Here is a 13,850-nt window from a genome sequence, read left to right as displayed (position 1 = left end):
CTGAACCAAAAGCAGTAAATTGCACACACTACAAAGATATAGGGAGGATGAAACAGATGAGAAGTGTTAAATCCGCCTTGCATCAAGCGAAGAGGGGTATTCAATATGAAACGTTAACTTCACTGTCGAAGTTAATGTTTCATATCAGAGTTTTTTTCTGCGTTAAGTCTGGTGCGCGCTCCCGCTTATCCCCGTATTCAATATAAAATTAACGCAAACAGGAAACTTCGAAGTTGGATTTGTGGAACGTTACGAATTTTTCCTTAAAATAATTGTAAGACCCCTCTAAAGTTCTAAAAACATGGGGGAACACTATGGGTATCCCCGTTTTAGCCTTTAATTGAAAGTCGGGGATTTAAATAGCCGTAGGTGTTTTTTTCCCGACATTGAAGTGATGCAGAAGAGCACTTAGGTTATTTTTTTCATTTTTTTAAGTGGTCCCATCAAATTTGGGGTACATGAAAATGGGTACTAGCATATTTTGGTGTCGCTAAAGTAATTTTTTTTTAAATTCTGCAATTGTGCACCTGCCGCTATAATTCTATTCTAGAAAACATCTGTCGCATACTTGCAGAATAGCCCTGAACCTATTTCCCTATTGTTTAACAATTTACCTTTTTTTTTTTTTGCACCCCAATTTTGAAATTAATTTTTTGGGGTGTCCCTAATTCTTTTTTTAAACTTTGACAGTTCTTTTTTAAATGTCATTCTCAGGGGTGCAGGCTATTTTTTTTAAGCCTGCACCCCTAAACCCCTATTCTGCACTTTTTTTCGACACCTATTCCATGGTGAAAACTTATCCCCGTTTTTTATCAAAGACTTGTCAAAACTGCGATAAGTCTTTGAAAGTGAATACGGTGTAAAAATCAAACCTGCGATGACGTCAAAAGTGCGATATTAACGCAAAAACGATGTTATCACACCCATATTGAACACCCCTATAAGACTTCTGCCCCATCAATCCCATAGGGCAGGAAAAAAAACACAGCTAACATTATCAATCTTACAGAGTAAACACCAACTCATAAAACAGGCAATACACAGAGAAACACCTCATGGTTTAATCTCCATGTTTATCTTTGTATTTCAATTCAAAACCTTCAGTCCTATTGAGATGAGTGCTAGAGAGAAAATCTCTGTGGTGTCAGAAGTATCATTATGAATGGTGGACGAGCAAAAAAAAAAGCGCAATTGAAAAAAAGTTAACCCCAATGTATTTCCCATTATTTAACGCCAGCTCAAGCATCTTCAGCTAGTGTAGAAAGATTTTTCTCTTCCAGTTTAGTTCATTCGAAGTTTTGAAACAGACTGGGAACTGAAAAGGTCTCTAAACTAATTTTTATTCAAAATGTTTAATGCCAGTGACATTTCCAGTTCTAATGCTTAACTCCTTTTTTTGTGTTTCTCTGAAAAGTGCTTTTGCATGTTTTAATTATGTTTAGTCTAAAATTTATTTATTTTTTTGAATGGTCAAATAAATCATATCAAACCCTAATAACTTTGGCTTGCCAATGTTAGAAAAGCATTAAAACGTGATTGATCAAGGTTTCTAATATACCGCAAGATTTTTCTTATTTTATTTTTTTTTTAAATTACCGTATATACTCGAGTATAAGCCGAGTTTTTCAGCACAATTTTTGTGCTGAAAAAGCACCCCCTCGGCTTATACTCGAGTCATGCCCGCATGGTACGCTGCTGAGTAGCGTACCATGCGGGCCACGGTGCAGACTGTGTCACTGTGATACAGCCTGCACCGCGTGTGTAGCGCTGACCGGACGGAGTTCGGTCAGCACTACACACTGCTAAACACACAGCCGCCGGAGCCGGCAGCTATGTGTTTGTTGTAATCAGCAGCCGCTGAGAGTCTGTCAGACCCTCAGCGGCTACTGCTGCTCCCACTGCGGGAGCCATCTTCCGGCTCCCGCAGTGGGTAATGGGAGAGAAGTCGTCATGATGACGTCTCTCCCATTATGCAAAACGGCGGAGAAGCCTGTAGCAGCATCGGGACCAGGAGCGGGGTTACAGGTAAGTGTTTTTTTTTTTTTTACATTTCTTTCTACTGGGGGGGCTACTACCGGGGGGGTACTACCAGGGGGTATATCGCTACTGGGGGCACTACCAGAGGGGGGGGGATTAATAATGGGGGAACTACCAGGGGGGGGGATGTTGCTACTGGGGGCACTACCAGGGGGGGGGGGATGTTGCTACTGGGGGCACTACCAGGGGGGGGGGGATGTTGCTACTGGGGGCACTACCAGGGGGGGGGGGGGGATGTTGCTACTGGGGGCACTACCAGGGGGGGGGGGGGGGATGTTGCTACTGGGGGCACTACCAGGGGGGGGGGGGGATGTTGCTACTGGGGGCACTACCAGGGGGGGGGGGGATGTTGCTACTGGGGGCACTACCAGGGGGGGGGGGGATGTTGCTACTGGGGGCACTACCAGGGGGGGGGGGGGATGTTGCTACTGGGGGCACTACCAGGGGGGGGGGGATGTTGCTACTGGGGGCACTACCAGGGGGGGGGGGGATGTTGCTACTGGGGGCACTACCAGGGGGGGGGGGGGATGTTGCTACTGGGGGCACTACCAGGGGGGGGGGGATGTTGCTACTGGGGGCACTACCAGGGGGGGGGGGGATGTTGCTACTGGGGGCACTACCAGGGGGGGGGGGGGATGTTGCTACTGGGGGCACTACCAGGGGGGGGGTTGTTGCTACTGGGGGCACTACCAGGGGGGGGATGTTGCTACTGGGGGCACTACCAGGGGGGGGATGTTGCTACTGGGGGCACTACCAGGGGGGGGATGTTGCTACTGGGGGCACTACCAGGGGGGGGATGTTGCTACTGGGGGCACTACCAGGGGGGGGATGTTGCTACTGGGGGCACTACCAGGGGGGGATATTACTACCAGGGGGGGATATTACTACCGGGGGCACTACCAGGGGGGGATATTACTACCAGGGGGGATATTACTACTGGGGGCACTACCAGGGGGGGATATTACTACTGGGGGCACTACCAGGGGGGGATATTACTACTGGGGGCACTACCAGGGGGGGATATTACTACTGGGGGCACTACCAGGGGGGGATATTACTACTGGGGGCACTACCAGGGGGGGATATTACTACTGGGGGCACTACCAGGGGGGGATATTACTACTGGGGGCACTACCAGGGGGGGATATTACTACTGGGGGCACTACCAGAGGGGGGATTACTACCAGTAGCTGCTGCATTTCCCACCCTTGGCTTATAGTCAATAAGTTTTCCCAGTTTTTTGTGGTAAAATTAGGTACCTCGGCTTATATTCGGGTCGACTTATACTCGAGTATATACGGTAATGCAAAAAGTTATAAACCAAAAAAACAAGGGTTTTGGGTTTTTTTTCCAACATAGGCTTGGCAGAAGCCAGTGGTACCCAGGTACACCCATCTACTGTTCGGAGAAGTCTGGCCAGAAGTGGTCTTCATGGAAGAATTGCAGCCGAAAAGCCATACCTTCGACATGGAAACAAGGCCAAGCGAGTCAACTATGCATAAGGCGAAAAGTCCAGACTTTTCGCCTGCTGGACTTTTCACCTCCTTCGCCTGTTTTCCAGGTGGAAAAGTATTGCGCACGTGCCCGCTTCTCCCCGTATTCAATTTCCATGGACGCGAAAACGGGACCCGGCGAAACTGGAAGCGGCAAAAAAAAAAAAAAGTGTGTCAATTTTCAGGAAATCATCCTTGGACACCCCTGAAGATGTCCAGACATGGAGGATCACTGTGGGTTTTTGCATGCTGAAGGGAAGTCGGGTTTTTAAATAGCTGTGGCAGGTGCATTTTTGCGGCTTTGAAGGTGGTGATGCAGCAGAGCATTTAGCAATTTTTTTGGGAAAAAATAACTATGCCCATCAAATTTGGGATATGTGAAAATGGGTGCAAGCATATTTTTAAGTCCCTAAAATTATTTTTTTTTAATTCTGCAAAAATCCACCTGCCGCTATCACCCACATTGAAGAAAACACCTGCACATTACTTTGGAACCCCTCTGAATTAAATTTAGCTATTTTAGAAGTGTGTTCCCTATTATTTTTATTTTTTTAAACCAAAGAATTTAAAAAAAAAAAAAAAAAAAAAACTTTGGGGTGTGTTTTTTTTTTTACTTTTTCTTTTAATACAGGTTGAGTCTCCCATATCCAAATATTCCGAAATACGGAATATTTTTTGCATGACTCAGATAATGAAACCTTTGATTTTTGATGGGTCAATGTACACAAGCTTTGTCTAAGGCACAAATTATTAAAAATATTGTATAAAATTACCTTCAGGCTGTGTATAAGCTGTATATGAAACAAATGAATTTCATTTCTGTACACAAACATTGATTAAGCCACAAAATTATTGAAAATATTGTATAAAATTACCTGCAGGCTGTGTGTATATTTGGGTCCTATTCCCAAGATATTTCATTATGGTATGTAATTATTCCAAAATATAGAATATTCTTGTATCCACAATAACCCTGGTCCCAAGCTCTTTGGATATGGGAGACTCAACCTGTACACACATTGTTTTTAGTGAAATTTTCCAGGGCTGCAGGCTATTTTTTTTTTTAAGCCCGCACCCCTAAAACTCAATTCTGCACTTTTTTTTGCCAGCTAACCACTGGTGAAAACTTATCCCCGTTTTTTTACAAAGACTTTTCGGGGATGATTATAATAGGCGAAAATTATCTCCGATAACGAGTTGACGCCTGTAATTGAATACGGGCTTAATTTTATATATACACACACACACACACACACATACATACATACCACACTAACATACAGTATACACAAACTAAAGGTGCCATACACCAGGGCCCGACAAATCCAGGTCGTCATGGCAACTAGGATTTTAGTCCTGGCGACAGAGTTTTCCAAGCACACCCACTTCCCGCAGGGAAGCTCCATTTGCAAGGCGCCCGCTGAAATTTTACCAGCGGGTGCCCGACTTCCCACAGCAGCAGCTCACCCGAGCTCAGGTGTCCGGCTCCCCCCACGGGCACTATGGAAGAGACGTCATGACATCTCTCCCAAAATAAAGAGGAGTGGCGGACGCCAGAGCAAACTCCTGAGCTCCAGCGTCCGGCACCCCCCACAGGCACTATGGGAGAGACGTCATGACGTCTCTCCCATAGTTCCGAAGAGCGGCGGACGGCAGAGGATGCAGGATCGGGGCTTAGGTAAGTATCCTGTTTTTTTTTTTTGCACGCGGCACTATTACAGGGGGTTACTACTGGGGGAACTATTATAGGGGGCTTACTACTAGGTTGAGGTGCACTGAAAGGGCATGGGTGGTGGTCTATACAGTTTTCATATATTTTGGTAATGGACGATGGTCTGGCTCCTAAACTTTTAAGATGGCTCCTAGATTTTACAAAAATTTGTCGAGCCCTGCCATACATGGTGCGATTTGTATACGATGCCCTCTCGTATACAATTTCCCTTGAAATTCTTCACGATTTGTCAGCTCCCCGCTTGACATAGCCTGCCCTCAGCCGTCCCCACCAATGGCATCTATTCACAGTGTGGGTAAACCTTGGGGGCAACCCAGCATCTCCCCAAGTGCTGGCGATGCCCCCTAGAGTGGTGATTGGGTGCCCCTCTTCCCGGACAGTGCCCTGCCCGCTGTTCACCCTAGCGTGAACACACATATATATATTTATTAGGGGTGAGCGGGTTCGGATTTCTGAAATCCGAACCCCCCCGAGCCCCCCCAATCCGAGTCAGGCTCGACTTTTCCCGCCTGACTCGGATTCTGAAATCGAGGCAAAACGTCATCTTCCCGCCTTCCGAGTCTCGCGGGTTTTGGATCCTATATAAAAGGTACCCGCGTCGGCGCCATTTTCTCACTCGGCTGTGGACAGTGAAGAGGGAGGGTGGGAGTTAGGGCTGGCTGGGCTGTGTAGTGTAGTGTAGTGTAGTGCAGAATAGTGTTGTGCTGTGCTGCTGTTGTCCACTACTTCAAAGTCCATAGGGGCTGGCTGTGTTGTGCTGTTGTTGTTAATAGGGGCTGTGTCCACTACTTTAAAGTCCATAGGGGCTGGCTGGACTGTGTTGTGCAGTCAGTTGTCCATAGGGGCTGTGTCCACTCCAAAGTCCTGTGCAGTGTCCCAGTCCTAAAGGGGTGCTGTAGTGTCCAGGGGGTGCTCTGTCCATCAGGGGTGCTCCCCCCAAGTGCTAAAAAAATATTATATTTTCTGTGTTTGTGAATTGTGTGCGCAGTAGCCGCACATGCATCAACAAAGTAGTGCCAAGCGTGCGCCTGTGTCATAAGTAAAGGGCCGGCTGGCTTGACCGTTAAAGGGTGCTGTAACCCCCAAAGTACACTCCAGTCCAAACCAAAAAAAAAATATTTTCTGTGTTTGTGAATTGTGTGCGCAGTAGCCGCACGTGCATCAACAAAGGAGCAGCGCCAAGCGTGCGCCTGTGTCCCATAAGTAAAGAGCCGGCTGGCTCATTTCTTAAAGGCTGGTTTAACCCACAAAGTGCACTACTCTCCAGCAAAAATAAAAAAATATTTTCTGTGTTTAGCCGCACGTATATATCAAATCGATATAACATAAATGGAGGACCAAACTTTCTCCGATAAAAATAAAATAGAGAAAGATCAAGAACCACTTCCTCCTAGTGCTGAAGCTGCTGCCACTAGTCATGACATAGACGGTAACATGCCATCAACGTCGTCTGCCAAGGCCGATGCCCAATGTCATAATAGAGGGCACATACAATCCCAAATGACAAAGTTCAGGAAAATGACCTTGAAAAAAACATTTAAATCAGCTGAAGAGAAACGTAAACTTGCCAATATGCCATTTACGACACGGAGTGGCAAGGAACGGCTAAGGTCGATCCCTAGTATGTTCATGACTAGTGGTTCAGCATCACATGACGATGGAAGCCCTCCTCCCACTAAAAAAATCAAACGAGTTAAGCTGGCAAAAGCAGAGCGAAGAACTGTGCTTTCTAAGAAGATATCACAAATCCCCAAGGAGAGTCCAAGTGTGGTGGTGGTTGCGATGCCTGACCTTCCCAGCACTGGACGGGAAGAGGTGGCTCTTTCCACCATTTGCACGCCCCCTGCAAGTGCTGAAAGGAGCACCCACAGTCCACTTGCTGATATGCAAATTGAAGATGTCACTGTTGAAGTACAACAGGATGAGGATACTGGTGTAGCTGGCGCTGAGGAGGAAGTTGGCGAGGAGGATTCTGATGGTGATGTGGTTTGTTTAAATCAGGCTCCGGGGGAGACAGTTGTTGTCCGTGGGATGAAAAAGCCCATAACGGTCATGCCTGGGCAGAAGACCAAACATTCCACCTCTTTGGTCTGGCAATATTTCTATCCAAATCCGGACAACAACTGTCTTGCCATATGTACCATATGTAAAGGTGAAATAAGTAGGGGTAGGGACGTCAACCACCTAGGAACATCCTCCCTTATACGGCACCTGCAGCGCGTTCATAAAAAGTTACTGTCAAGTTCAGAAACTTTGGCTAAGACCGTAAGCAGTCCAGGGACACCTAAATCCCGTTGTCCTGTTGTATCCAAGCGCCTGCAAACCACACAGTCAACTCCCTCCTCGTCAATTTCCTCCTTAGTCAGGATCGGAAGTAGTCCTGCAGGCCATGTCACTGGCATGACTGACTCTCCTATCCGGGATTCCTCCGGAGGATCCTGCATTGCTACGCCTCCTGCTGCCGCTGCTGCTGGGAGTCGTTCATCATCCCAGAGAGGAAGTAGGAACACCACTACTTTTACTAAACAATTGACCCTCCAACAGTCCTTAGCGAGGAGGATGAAGTACGACAGCAGTTATCCTGAAGCAAAACGTATTGAGGCCTTGACTGCTATGTTGGTGTTAGATGTGCGTCCGGTATTCGCCATTAGTGCAGTGGGATTTAGACAATTGATGGAGGTAGTGTGTCCCCGGTTCCAAATCCCGTCTAGATTCCACTTCACTAGGCAGGCGATACCGAGACTGTACAAAAACGTCAGAAAAAGTGTCCTCAGTGTCCTGAAAAATGTCGTTGTACACAATGTCCACTTAACCACGGACATGTGGACAAGTGGAACAGGGCAGACTAAGGACTATATGACTGTGACAGCCCACTGGGTAGATGTATCACCTTACGCAGCAACAGCAGCAGCGTCACCAGTAGCAGCATCTCAGAAACGCCAGCTCGTTCCAAGGCAGGCTACGCTGTGTATCATCGGTTTCAGTAAGAGGCACACCGCCGACAACCTCTTAGAGAAACTGAGGGAAATCATCGCCCAGTGGCTTACCCCACTTAGACTCTCCTGGGGATTTGTGATATCTGACAACGCCACCAATATTGTGCGGGCATTACATCTGGGCAAATTCCAGCACGTCCCATGTTTTGCTCACACAATAAACTTGGTGGTGCAGAATTTTCTGAAAAGCGACAGGGGCGTGCAGGAGACGCTTTGGGTGGCCCGAAAAATTTCTGGCCACTTTCGCCATTCAGCGACTGCGTGACGAAGACTGGAGCGCCAGCAAACACTCTTGAACCTGCCCCGCCATCACCTGAAGCAAGAGGTTGTGACGCGGTGGAACTCAACCCTCTATATGCTTCAGAGGATGGAGGAGCAGCAAAAGGCCATACAAGCCTATACATCCACCTATGACATAGGCAAAGGAGGGGGTATGCACCTGACTCAAGCGCAGTGGAGAATGATTTCCGTGTTGTGCAAGGTTCTCCAGCCCTTTGAACTTGCCACACGTGAAGTCAGTTCAGACACTGCCAGCTTGAGTCAGGTCATTCCCCTCATCAGGCTTTTGCAGAAGCAGCTGGAGAAAGTGAAGGAGGAGCTAAGACGGAGCGATTCCGCTCGGCATGTGGGACTTGTGGATGAAGCCCTTCATTCGCTTTGCCAGGATTCCAGGGTGGTCAATCTGTTGAAATCAGACCACTACATTTTGGCCACAGTGCTCGATCCTAGGTTTAAAGCCTATGTGGTGTCTCTCTTTCCGGCCGACACAAGCCTGCAGAGGTGCAAAGACCTGCTGGTGAACACACTGTCAGCTGAAGCGGAACGTGACACGTCAACAGCTCCTTCTTCATTTTCTCCCGCAACTGGGGCTGCCAGGAAAAAACGTAGGTATCCTAAGCAACCCGCTGGCGGTGATGCAGGGCAGGCAGGACCAAGTTTGGACATCTGGTCCGGACTGAAGGACCTGGCAACAATTTCTGACATGTCTACTGTCACTGCATATGATACTGTCACCATTGACAGAATGGTGGAGGATTATATCGGTGACAGCATCCAAGTAGGCATGTCAGACAGTCCATACCTGTACTGGCAGGAAAAAGAGGCAATTTGGAGGCCCCTGTACAAACTGGCTCTATTTTACCTGAGTTGCCCCCCCTCCAGTGTGTACTCCGAAAGAGTGTTTAGTGCAGCCGGGAACCTTGTCAGCGAAAGGCGTAGGAGGTTGCTTCCACAGAATGTGGAGAAGATGATGTTCATCAAAATTAATTATCAGCTCTTCCAGGGAGACCAGCCTCCAGAACGTACAGAGGGACCTGTGGTGGTGGATTCAAGTGGGGACGAGTTAATACTTTGTGAGGATGAGGATGTACACACTGAAGAGGGTGAGGAATCGGTGGATGAGGAGGATGAGGATGACATCTTGCCTCCGTAGAGCCAGTTTGTGCAGGGACAGATTAATTGCCAGCTTGTTTTGTGGGGGCCCAAACGAACCAATCATTTCAGCCACAGTTGTGTGGCAGACCCTGGCGCTGAAATGATTGGTTTGTTAAAGTGTGCATGTCCTGTTTATACAACATAAGGGTGGGTGGGAGGGCCCAAGGACAATTCCATCTTGCACCTCTTTTTTTTCTTTGCATTATGTACAGTTTGGGGCCTAGTTTTTCAAACTGCCATCCTGTCTGCCACTGCAGTATCACGCCTAGATGGGTCACGTGTTTGTGCCGCCCACTCGTGTCGCTTAGCATAGTCATCCAGCTACCTCGGTGCAACCTTTTGGACATAAAAACACTATTGTGAGGTGTTCAGAATAGACTGGAAATGAGTGGAAATTAAGGTTATTGAGGTTAATAATAGCATAGGAGCAGAAAAACCTACAAATTCTGTGATTTTAGCTGTTTTTATGCTTTTTTTCAAAAAAATACAGATCCAAAACACAAAACCCAGAACCCAAAACACGGAAGGGTGGTTTTGGCAAAACCAATCCAGATCCAAAACACGAAGAAAGATCCAGATCCAAAACCAAAACACCCCTAACATATATAGTGTTCCCTCTAGCTCCGGCGAGCGACCGAGAAGGGGGCGTGGTCATTGAAAAGGGGGCGTGTCTATAAGACGCATCCCCTTTTCGTCATTCTTGGGGGCGTGCCCGGCACTTACGGACACGTCGGCAGCCCCCAAGCCCTGCAGACAGGGCGTCTATTCTCCGGCGGTGACCGGGTCACCGCACATTTCTTCACCCGCGGGACACTGCGACCCGCGGGTGAAGACGGTTCCCTCAGGCTGCTAATATATATATATATATATATATCTCTATCAAGTAGAAAACAGCTGACACTCCACTATACTCAGATTTACTAGCTCTGGGTGCCTGTCCCAAAAAACTGCACATCGCACCAACACAGGCGTCACTCCTAGAGGCTTAATTAAAAAAACATTAATAACCAGGCAGACAAACCAGTGTCAGTTTCAACGTTTCAGGATTAACATCATTTAATCAGAAACACCAAATGCACGTATATAACATACCTTTATACAGAAGAATCACCCTGTGCAGCAAGCCAGCCTCCGTTGTCCAAGATGCGATGACGTCATCAAAGCGCGCACGACACGCCGGCGTCACAACAGACTCAGTAAGCGGGGCTGGGGATTACTGAGTGGAACCCATCACCATGGGGACAACATAAACAAACACAAACAGGAACAAAGCATAGGGAATCTATGGAATAAAAATAGATCAATCAGCATAGTAAATATAGAATGCCTCAGCATCAGCAGGAGACAAAACTAAATCATGAAATATGCAAAACCTGAACGGAAAAAACCTACACAAAAAGATCAAGAAAAGTATTATTTAAATGTAGCATGCCAACGATAGTTGTTCATTGAGACCGGCGATAACTCATGAATTCAAAAAGATTCCTTTTGCAGCAGGATCCTGCCCCTATCGCCGCCTCTCAAGCTGGGGCAACCCAGTCAATCATCTTGTATTTTAGACACGCCAAATCGCCACAATTTGTCGTGTCTAAAATACAAGATGATTGACTGGGTTGCCCCCAGGTTGAGAGGTAGCGATAGGGGCAGGATCCTGCTGCAAAAGGAATCTTTTTGGATTCATGAGTTATCTCCGGTATCTCCCACGGTCTCAATGAACAACTATCGTTGGCATGCTACATTTAAATAATGCTTTTCTTGATCTTTTTGTGTATACATTTTTTTACGTTCAGGGTTTGTATATTTCATGATTATTACGTTTTGCCTCCTGCTGATGAGGCATTCTATATTTACTACGCTGATTGATATGTTTTTATTCCACAGATTCCCTACGCTTTGTTCCTGTTTGTTTATGTTGTCCCCATGGTTATGGGCTCCAGTCAGTAACCCCCAGCCCCACCTACATAGGCTACGTAGAGGGTGGCTATGACCAGTCTATTTGGGCGGAACAGCCGCATAGATGCATGGGATCCCAAAAATGACTGAAAATCCCCCCCAATATCCCGTCACTTTAGAAGGGAGATCAGGCCCGATAAAGCGATTGAATTGCCCCATAAATAGATCTGACTTGGTGTGAATTTCATGCAAGAGTTCGCTTACAGTATAAATGTTGGTCAAATAGGCAACCAAAATCATACTGTGTGGCAAGCTTTAACCTTTGATTAATACTGCTCCACACAGAAACATACTTGAAGAGGATTAAAACCCTGAACCTCAAAACAGTGCAACATTTTTGTCATTCAATCACAATTGTTAATACAACATACAAATCCCAACAGTGTTTTTGATGTGTGTTGCTAATGAGAAATATATATATATATATATATATATATATATATATATATATACATATACATAGACATTTATAATTAGACTAAAGAAAAACACTACAGGAAATATATATATTTTTTTAGTACATTATAGACTAGAGGGGTCTATTTTACAGATATAACATCCTAGGCACAAACATCTGCTAGATTCTTTAAGTGGAAAACAGCAGTAGGTCATTCAGCCCATCAAACCTCCTCTGAGGCCACAAGTTCACCCCAGCTATATGCCCCTAGCATGGCTTATTCTCTGCTTCATGCCCTGTTGAGCTTCATCTGTGTCCTAAGATCATCAGAGCCATCTATGGACATTCATATGCATGCCCACAGTCAGGCCAAACACTAGATCTGATATTAGCATCTCCTGCAACTGGGATACACACAGGGTTTGTAAAACAGAGTGAGAAATGGCAGCAAACAGATCACAGCATACAGCCAGCCCCCCTGAAAGTGGAGTCCCCATATTAGGGAGTCCATGTCGCACTATGTACATAGGTTTAGGGGGGCTATGTTTGCACAACAGGCATTTTCAGTCCAATTGCACATTTGGAGGTTTGCACTAGAGTAATAGTGGACTTCACCTTGGAGAACGATTTTGAAAAATAAAAAAATTGTTGCTATAGATGAAGAACATCTGTGTATGAGGGAAATGTTTGGGGTCATTGTGCCTCTTTCAGCTACTTTCGTAGAGACTTCAGTACAAGATTACATGACTCCCAGCAATTACAAGATAAACAGCCCAATCGCTTCCCAATTGGAATATTATATCTGGCCTCCCACGCTGCTCCCAGTGCCGATATAACATCACTATATCCTATATTCACCCCCTGCCCCCGTAGTACAGGTCTATAGGGGCCCTGAAAAATGGCTACCATGCGAATAATCTCTCCTCTCCCAGACCACACACATACACTGCCCACACTCCGGTGTGTAAGCGGATGGGCCAATAATCAACAGGAAGCACATGGGAAGTTACTAACCGTAAAAGGCACAGAGTAAGGGGACTGGGGCCCGGTCACCACTCATACACGTTACGTACTCTATGCATACAGCCCGCGGTCACCTCCTCGTCCTTACAAGCCCCCTTCGGTTAACGATTCAGCGGACTGCGGCGCTCTCTAAGGCGATCTTTCCGCTTCCGGTTCCGGTATCGGTCTTTCTGTTTTCTCAGCCGTGCTGAGCCGCGCTCCGCCATTAATCACGTGACACGCTGCCGCCCCGCCCCTTCCCCAAGCCGCCAAGCTACAGCAGCAGCAGCAGCAGCAGCAAATGACGTAATTGTGCTCCTTTCTCAACATAACTTTATTAACAACCAAACAAAAATAACCACAATACTACTACATCATACAACTGGCCTAATAATAGTAAAAAAATATCTATCTATCTATATATCTATCTATCCAGGAGGATATACAGTCCTATATTTTTTTAGTAATAGAGAATAGTCAAAGTTTTTAAAGGCTAACACTACATTTACCTGTGTCTATGGGGCCTATTAACTAATATTTGCAGGATATCCCCCCAAAACAGCAGTTTTCAGGGGTACCGCAAATATGAAGTATCCTTAGAATGTATCTACAGGTGACAGCAGTAGATATCGGAGAGATCAGCTGTGGAACTCCATTTTCAACCGCAAAAACAGTCCCCAATCCCCATGGAAACCTATTGAATCGTGTTCCAGAGCTTGGCTCTGGTAGCTAACGCCATCTAAAGATGGCATTAGCCATTGTAGCCTATGGGCTACAGATCCTAAAAAGTAAACGGAGATGGATCT

At 46.4% G+C, this 13,850-nt stretch overlaps 1 protein-coding gene across 4 annotated transcripts in view; it reads right to left on the bottom strand.

Moving 5' to 3' along the window:
* The window catches only part of WDR33 (WD repeat domain 33), a 131,422-nt gene extending 118,080 nt beyond the window's left edge, over window positions 1–13,342 (bottom strand). For 2 of the 4 annotated variants that reach the window (XM_088479202.1, XM_088479205.1), the window contains exon 1: window positions 13,057–13,342. The gene's annotated coding sequence lies outside the window, so the exon portion shown is untranslated. The remainder of the gene's footprint in view (window positions 1–13,056) is intronic. The other 2 variants (XM_088479203.1, XM_088479204.1) reach the window with 2 other exon arrangements.
* Between the last annotated feature and the right edge of the window lie 508 nt (window positions 13,343–13,850).

This window comes from Taudactylus pleione, unplaced genomic scaffold (assembly GCF_031769625.1).
Source record: "Taudactylus pleione unplaced genomic scaffold, aTauple2 ptg000229l, whole genome shotgun sequence".
NCBI classification, from domain to species: Eukaryota; Metazoa; Chordata; class Amphibia; order Anura; family Myobatrachidae; genus Taudactylus; species Taudactylus pleione.
Note: the sequence above shows the minus strand (reverse complement) of the source record. Positions and strands in the feature narration are given on the sequence as shown.